Here is an 8817-nt window from a genome sequence, read left to right on the forward strand (position 1 = left end):
AGAGCTAAGCATTCTGATCTGTTGCATCTGTCTCATTGCTTTAAACATATGTTTTTAATGCTAGTGGTTGTATTAATTTGGGATCTATCACATCCCACAACTATCCCAGACTATGTTTGGAATATTTATTTATTGCACAGAAGGACAAGTTGACCAATAGTATAGGTCAACTGTTGTGCTATGGGGGATTGTAGATTGCCATACAGTAGGCCGAGTGCTTTTGCTGTTTGTTAGGCCATTCTCATCTTGTTGGCTGACGAAAAATAAATGTGGACAGTTGTTCCAACATCTTCAATGTGCACCTCGGAATTCGATAAAGACGTGAGATGCCTGTGAGAAGGACCCGATCACGTGATGGGCATTGGCTCATAAGAATTTAGATATCTGAGAGAGCCACTTCGGAGCACACAGCAGGGAGAAGGGAATTATAATTATTATATTCAGCCCAAGGGCACAACGGTCTCTGGCCGCAAAAGGCATGGATTTTTTTAGGGGTCATTACCGCCACACAAAGAGGATGCCGCCGGGAAATTCGAGACATTATCAAGTGCTTGTCAAATTTTTAATGAGAGACTGATGAAGTGTGTGCAGCCTGTGCAAAAAAAATAAACAGAACGCATGCCTTTCATACAATTTTTTTCAAACCATCATTAGAGTTGCATCATGCAGCCATACAATGTAATAAAAATGTAAACATATAGCCCAACGTTTGTATCACAACTAAAGTAGCATAAATAACTGTAAATTAGCATATAGGAGGACCTATTTCTTTGTTAACCGCTCAACACAGAATAGCTGCATGTGTGCACTCCCTCAAATCATTTGGAGAAAATGACCTGTCTATTTTATTCAGCTTTGTTCAATTGTATTCTTCATACTATAAAATAATGGCACGGAATTTTAAGCAAATCTTGTCTGCTAAATGAACTAGTGTCGCCCACAGCCATATGGCATACCTAGATCAGGATCTAACATAAGGACAACGCATAGTATGCTATTCTGTTCTTCTGAAATAGACATTTTCTTCATATCATGTTTCTTTAGACCTGTTCAAAATAAAGAATGGATTTATGATGATGTGATGGTGATGTGATGGTGTAGACTATATTAAATTATATTTATTAAAATGTAGATGTTCCAAAGGTCTGCATCAATGAGTTGAAGGCTATGTGTGGAAGCCAGGAGATGCTAAATGTGTTTACGTTAATAGCAGTCAATTACCGTGAGACCAACGATTATTTGCTTGACAATCACCGGCTGACAAAATGTCATGACTGCCACATCCTACACACATCCTACACACAACACACACACACGCACTCTACACATTATTCATTTAACAAATAATAGCAAATAATGGCAAAGGAACACACAGAGAAGACTGGAATGGAGGGTAGGGAGGGAGGGAGGTTCCACCCCAGGTGACTGAGACTGGAATTGAGATAAGAACACTTTGTAAAGGCAGAGCGGAGCTGTAGAAGGAAGCGAGGTAGCGAGGGAGGAAAGAAAGTGATTAAATGCAATTATCCACAAAGGTGTTATGTATTATAGAGTACCCTGTTAGGCTGGCCAGCGTGTGTGTGTGTGTGGGTTCAAACACTTTATTACATAACTATAATACTAAGTAAACACTTATTATAGAGGTTGAATGGGATCAGAAGCACATACAAATTCCTCACATATGGTGCGAATTGGAATTCAGATTTTTAACAATATTTTAAAAAGCAGGACGTAACATGTCATATGAAATAGAAGACGTTGTGCACAATTTTGCACCATTTTCAGGGACCAGTTTTGGCTCGTGAGTGCTACTTTCAAAAAACCTTTGTTGCATTACTTTAAGCAGTAGGTCTCCTTTCATGTGTCCTATAAATAACGAGTGGTTGATGAAAAATTATAACTGACGCAAAATAGGACCTTGCGTACTGTGGGGGTTTGCAACTTGACACTGACATTAATATACATAAAACAATTACTTAATGAATATAATTTCCTGAAATAATATCATGCATTTATTCACTGCCAAAGAGGTCAGCTACAAATTGCATGAATTTGTTCATGATTTCTGACAGACATCTTCCTATGGATTCTTTCTCATGACCCAAAGGCTGAACAACGATTGCATCCCAAATGGCCGGTAGGGTTCTGGTCCAAAGTAGTGCACTACATAGGGAATAAGGTGCTATTTGAGACACAGACAAAAACTTTCAGAGCAGAGCTAACTTTAGCCAGCTCAACTTTCTGTGTCCTCCTCACAAGATCTGATGGTAGAAACACTTCAAATAGCTGCAGTTCAGTCACAGACAGACAGCCAGACAAACAGAAACGGTGACCTGTCATTCAGGGCAGGTGGGGTAGAGCCCCACCGGTTTAGCTAAAAACAAATATATGCCTGTTTTGCACATTATTTTGTCATTAATACCTGTCACATATCAGTTTGCAAAAAATATATTTTTTTAAACTAAAAAACATTGAGTTATTAAAGCCGCATATTTACATGGTCCCTTTTTTGCTTTCTTGGGTAATGCAGCTCCAAAATGCAGGTGTTTCAGCCTAGATCAGTGTTTTCTGTGGTGGTGGGGCAGCCAGCGGAATATACGGAGAGTAGGGGTTGGTAATGTTCTCTAGTTGCGCCGTGATTGGCTCAGTGTTCTGTCACTCATGGGGACACTATGTCACCTCCAAGTCTAAGGGTAGAGCTAGAAAATTCAAAGCCCCTTGGGTGCTGCCATAGATTTACTTTAGAAGTGCCCTTTCAAGAAGGCTCAAGGTCATTGGCCACAGATAAAATGACGTCAAATCACATTATATCTACCGTAGCTTTGATTAGACTGATCATGTCAACATTTCTGTATAGCACTTTGTGACATCGGCTGATGTAAAAAGGGCTTTATAAATACATTCGATTGATTGATTGATTGAACATCATACTTTCAAACTCTTAGCTAGCAAGCTAGACAAGCAGTCATCATCATGAATCAAGTCGACAATCTACTGGCAAATCCTTTTCAATCCTTATCATATGAAGAGAAATTATAGATAAAACGTATCGTTGCTCATTGGCCATTGGACATGAACATTACACAACATGTTGGAAAATCGCAAATTCAACAATGAGTGATTTGGAAGGAATCAGTGGCTACCTGCAAGTTTGCAATGCAATCACTGGCCTGCTATTCAGTGGAGAGGGTGTTTGGTCCAAGTCTGGGTTTAAGGGTCTCTTTTCCAAGCTTAAAATTATAACATTCACTTGCAACACACCATGGGCCATAAAAGGTTGAATACATTGGCCATGCTGTCAATCCAGCATGACTTCTGCTGAGTTCAAAACAATGTGGAACACGGAACTGGGAAATCTCAGACTTCAGTGAGTTCAAAAGAAATGAGATCTCCAATTTTTTTGTTGCTACGAACAGCAAAATACGTTTTGAATGGTCATCCAACTCGAAATTCCAATTCGGGAACTCTGGCCTTTTTCTAGAGCTCCGACCTGAAGATCACTGACGTCATGATTCAACATTGTTTTTTCCCGAGTTCCCAGTTGTCTTGAAAGCACCAATCCAGAGAATGCTAGACTTAGATGACAAAGCTTGAAGACAAAATGTAGGGAGAGCATGGCACTTTTTACGCCAGGGGTGTGGGTTCGATTCCCACGGGGACCAGTATGAAAATGTATGAAAATGTATGCTCTCACTACTGTAAGTCCCTCTGGACAAGAGCGCCTGCTAAATAACTAAAATGACAAATGTAAGGAGAGAGAGAGGGAGGGAGGGAATGAGGGGAAGGAGATAAGGGGGAGGAGAGAAGAGAAGGGAAGAGAAGTGGACAGACAGAGGGGAGAGGGGAGAAGAGAAGAGATGGAATGAGGGTACAACTACTGTAGAGAGAGAGAGAAGGACCGCCGCGCCACGTTCCTGTTCAAGTGAGCACAGCACAACAGGGTGAGTCCAAAAATGTATTGTATGCTGCTGCATAAATTATGTAATATGCCAGGGATATATTTATACTGTAGCTAAGAAAGTAATACCAAGTGTATGTTGTGTAGTAAGCTGTTAGTAGCCCATGTGCCTCACCCGAATAATTTGGTCCCTTCCCCCCTGTTCTGACTTGGCGGTGCACAACAGCCTATAGCCTGTTTAAGAGAAATGTAATCATTGAATATTGTAAGAGCTTTCATTGTCTGCTTATATGCCCCCTTTATTTATCCTACGGTTCTGACTTGGGGTACAGGGAGAATACTGTAAGAAAGGCCCATGTTCTGAATTCTGTCGTTATACATTTCAAAAGTGCTGAACAAATAGATATATTTTTTATTTATTTTACCTTTATTTAACTAGGCAAGTCAGTTAAGAATAAATTCTTATTTACAATGGCGGCCTACCGGGGAACAGTGGGTTAACTGCCTTGTTCAGGGGCAGAACGACAGATTTTTACCTTGTCAGCTCGGTTACTGGCCCAACGCTCTAACCACTAGGCTACCTGCCACCCCTTATATTGACTACGTCAGTCCTAGCTCGATCATTATTGTCTTAATTGAAATTACGGACTGTCTCTTATCTGCTCGACGTTCCCTTATGCCATAGTTTGTACATGTCGATTGTCACTAGAAACCACATTTGTTTAAGCAGGTCACCATATCAGCTATGTTATTTAAAAAGTCAGTAAATGAGGCTGAATGAACTGTTTCGCTGTCAGACCACGCTTTGGTGATAGCCAGGTGTAGTGGCGGTAAGGATTCACTCCATTGTGCTGAAAAGAAAGCTCTGCTGTTGGGACAGCTTTATGTAGGCCATAACGGTTTGTGTGCACCATTTATTACCGTTATAGTGCAATTAATGTGTTGTTTAGCGGCTTAGCTGGCATGGATCTAAAAAATATTATTTGTTTTAGGAAAGACAAGACAAGAACAGAACAGAACAGAACAGAATAGAACAGAACAGAACAGGACAGGACAGGACAGGACAGGACAGGACAGACAGACAGACAGACAGACGTGCTGGAGTAGACCTACATACTACATTCAAATGGCACCTGGTCAAAAGTAGTGCACTATATAGGGAATATTGTGCCATTTGGGATGTCACTATGACCACTACAATAATCAACAGCTCCTCTCCTCACTCCACCTTACCATGATTCATGGTTCCAGGCCAGAGAGGACTTCTGGGAAATTTATCAGAAATAGATTTTATTCTTAAAGAGACAATTGATATCTATGCAATCTAACAGATGAAAGGATCCATCTGCTCTTCATGGGAAAGCCATGTTAGTCAAGAGAAGGAACGCAGGTGACCAGCTAGGAGGAATATCATCCAGGGATATGGTAGTATCACAGACACGTGCATGCCGGCACACAAATATACACACACATACACACACACACACACACATCCTGTGACACTGTATGACTCCATTGGGAAGCAATATACGTTTTCTTATAAACAAGGCAATAATTGTGTGTGTGAGAGAGAGAGAGAGAGAGAGAGAGATGGAATGACCCTGCAGCGGTAATAACGGTAGAGGCAAGACCACACTGCCCAGTGGAGTGATGATGGGGGAGAGAGAGCGAGAGAGAAAGAGAGAGAGAGTATCCACAATATTGGATGGACTGTGACAGTGGTAGAGTAAGGCTGCTGGTGCCTGTTGTCCCAAACTAGGCTATTAGCTAACTCAAGTCACTTTATGTCAGTGTGCTCTAAACCCTTGTTAGAGTACTACTCATACAGGTTGAAAAGGGAATGGGAGTTCTCACATCCCCACAGGCTGTCACAACTGCTCTTATTCTGTCCCTCTTCTACTTCCATTACCAGAAGTGGGAGTTAGGGCTGAGCCCCTGGACAGTTGTAGAACCTCTGGACAGCTCTAGAACCCCTGGATAGTTATAGAACCCTGTACAATTGTAGAACCCCTGGACAGCTCTAGAACCCCTGAACAGTTCTAGAACCAATTGACAGTTCTAGAAGCCCTGGACATCTAAAGAGATCTAAAGATAGAGGAATCATATAGGTTCGACCCTTATTATTGCTGTATGTCACGACTTCCGCCGAAGTCGGCTCCTCTCCTTGTTCGGGCGGCGTTCGGGGGTCGACGTCACCGGCTTTCTAGCCATCGCCGCTCCATTTTTCCATTGTTCCATTTGTTTTGTCTTGTTCCCTGCACACCTGGTTTACATTCCCTAATCACACTGCATGTATGTATTCCTCTGTTCCCCCCCCCCCCCCCCATGTCTTTGTGTGGAATTGTTTTTGTTACGTGTTTCATGTTACGCGCCAGGCTGGTTTTTCCCCTGTATTCTGTGGTATTTCATGAAGGATGTTTAATTGTTAAACATTTGCTTATTTTTGTGACTATTTCGCGCATGGCACTTTTTACCTTTGGCTGGAGGTTTTGACGCAGTGGCGTCTGTCTGTTTTATTGCCTCTGCCTAAATAAAGTGTGCGCCTGTTCACAACTCTCTGCTCTCCTGCACCTGACTTCTCCACCAGTAGCGCACAACCTTGACAGCTGTAAATAAAATCAACTGTCGTCATGGGTAGACAGACGTACAAAGCACATTCTGAGGCGAATGATTTCTCTTCTTCTTGATCAGCTTTATCTGTTTCTTTCCTTTTTTCTTCCTCTTTGAGCACTTTGCTGACCAACAGAAAGAGAGAAATGCTTCAGCTCCTCTCCTTCAGTCCACATCTCACATTCAGCTTGTCATAGCCTGCTACCCTGGAAGGCATTGATTTCAATTCAAGGAACCATGTTATATGAATGAGAAGAAATTACAATATTAATGCATATACATTCCCAGTCTGTCTTCTCTCATCATGGTTCCTATTTCAGACCAGCTGCCTCTGATACATGAAATTATACAGATACTATAGGAAAAAGGAAAACACACACACACATACACGTGCACACGCACAGAAACACACACACAAATAAAAGAATGCAACAGAGATTGTAAGATACATGTTATTTTGCATTAAAAAATATTGAAATGATCTATTCTAGACATTGCGGAACATGGTACAACACTAACCTCAGTAAAGCAGCACACACAGATGCCATCGTTGAAAACGAAGGTCATATCAGGATGTCCTGAAGACAAAGGCAAAGGGAGGGAGGGAGGAACAGACGGACGGAGGGGAGAAAGAGGCAGAGAGATGCAGAGGCAACTCTGAATGACACTTACCCTCCTTCTTCTCATCTCTAATTTGTCTCTCTGACAGTCTCTCAGTCTCTCTGACATTCTCAGTCTCTCAGTCTCTCTGACTCTCTCAGTTTCTCTGACATTCTCAGTCTCTCTGACAGTCTCTCAGTCAATCTGACACTCTCAGTCTCTCTGACAGTCTCTCAGTCAATCTGACAGTCTTTTTGACAGTCTCTCAGTCTCTCTGACAGTCTCTCAGTCTCTCTGACAGTCCCTCACTCAATCTGACAGTCTCTCAGACAATCTGACAGTCTCTCAGTCAATCTGACAGTCTCTTGGTCTCTCTTACAGTCTCTCAGTCAATCTGACAGTCTCAGTCTCTCATACAGTCTCTCAGTCAATCTGACAGTCTCTTGGTCTCTCTTACAGTCTCTCAGTCAATCTGACAGTCTTTCAGCCAATCTGCCAGTCTCCAGTTTCTCTGCCAGTATATCGGTCTCTCCATTTTCTCAGAGAGACATGCTCTGCTGCATGAGTCCCAGCCTCAGTCCCAGTAATCTCCATGTAATTTAGTTCCCAAATAGCCATCCATCAATTATTAATCTGGTCCACCAGAGCAGAGAGACGTACTACAGCCATAACTGGGACTGGGCTGGATTTCTTGCATCGAGGGGCCTGGATCAAGCTCTATCTCTCTCTGGATGTGTCCCAAAACTGCTGCACTACTTTTGACCAGGGTTCATAGGGCTCTAATCAAAATGAGTGCACTATGTAGGTAACAGGGTTCCATTAGACACGCATCAATACACTGTGCTGGCCAGCATTCGGGGTCTGGTCTGAAAGCTGAAGGGGACTGATGTACATGAACCAGTTCAGTTCTGTTGAGCTATTAAAATTGCTCTTCCAGCTCCATTCACAGAATCATCAGAAACCTCAGTGTTGTGTTGTATCCATGGAAACCATCACTGGGTAGAAGTTCAAGAGAAATTAAACAAGGTTTGGGAAAGATCTTTTTTATTTTTATCAACGGGTCATTCCACGAAATGAGAGCCTATTGTGTCCTTTTCATATTTTAAGTAGAAATTGTATTTTCAAAGCTTGCTGTATTAAAGATGCACTAAGCATAAATCGCTCCGCCATTTCCTGGTTGCTAAAATTCTAACAGTTTGCCTAAAATCAGTTTATGTGACAAAACAAGCAAGTATAGTGTAGATAATCACTGTACCATCAAAACTGCTGTGAAACATATTTTGCATAACCACAAAATATTGTTGGTGTACAAAACCTAAAGTATAAGACGCAAAAACAAACTTAAGCATGGTAAAGGATAGAAATAGCTCACATAGAACAGATCTACCGCTTCTTAGACTTGCTTTCTATGAGAATGACAGATCTATAACTCACATTTCTATGTGAATTTGGTCAGGTTGCCCAAAAAGTGACAAATTGCAGCTTTAAACAAAGTGCCCTTTAATTAATATAGACCACATGGATAATTAAATTGTTTGATATATATGATCAGAGAGGCTTACTAAACTGTAAAAATTCAGCATTTTGACATAGACCTCAGTCAACCCTGTATCACTTCCAGTACGATTTTAACCCACTTAATTCCTAAATGTCTCCAAGTTTCACCATCATTGTAAAGCCCTCGTTATTTTGTTGCTTTGACAAAGTCA

The sequence above is a fragment of the Salvelinus alpinus genome, chromosome 28 (assembly GCF_045679555.1).
Source record: "Salvelinus alpinus chromosome 28, SLU_Salpinus.1, whole genome shotgun sequence".
Lineage (NCBI taxonomy): Eukaryota > Metazoa > Chordata > Actinopteri > Salmoniformes > Salmonidae > Salvelinus > Salvelinus alpinus.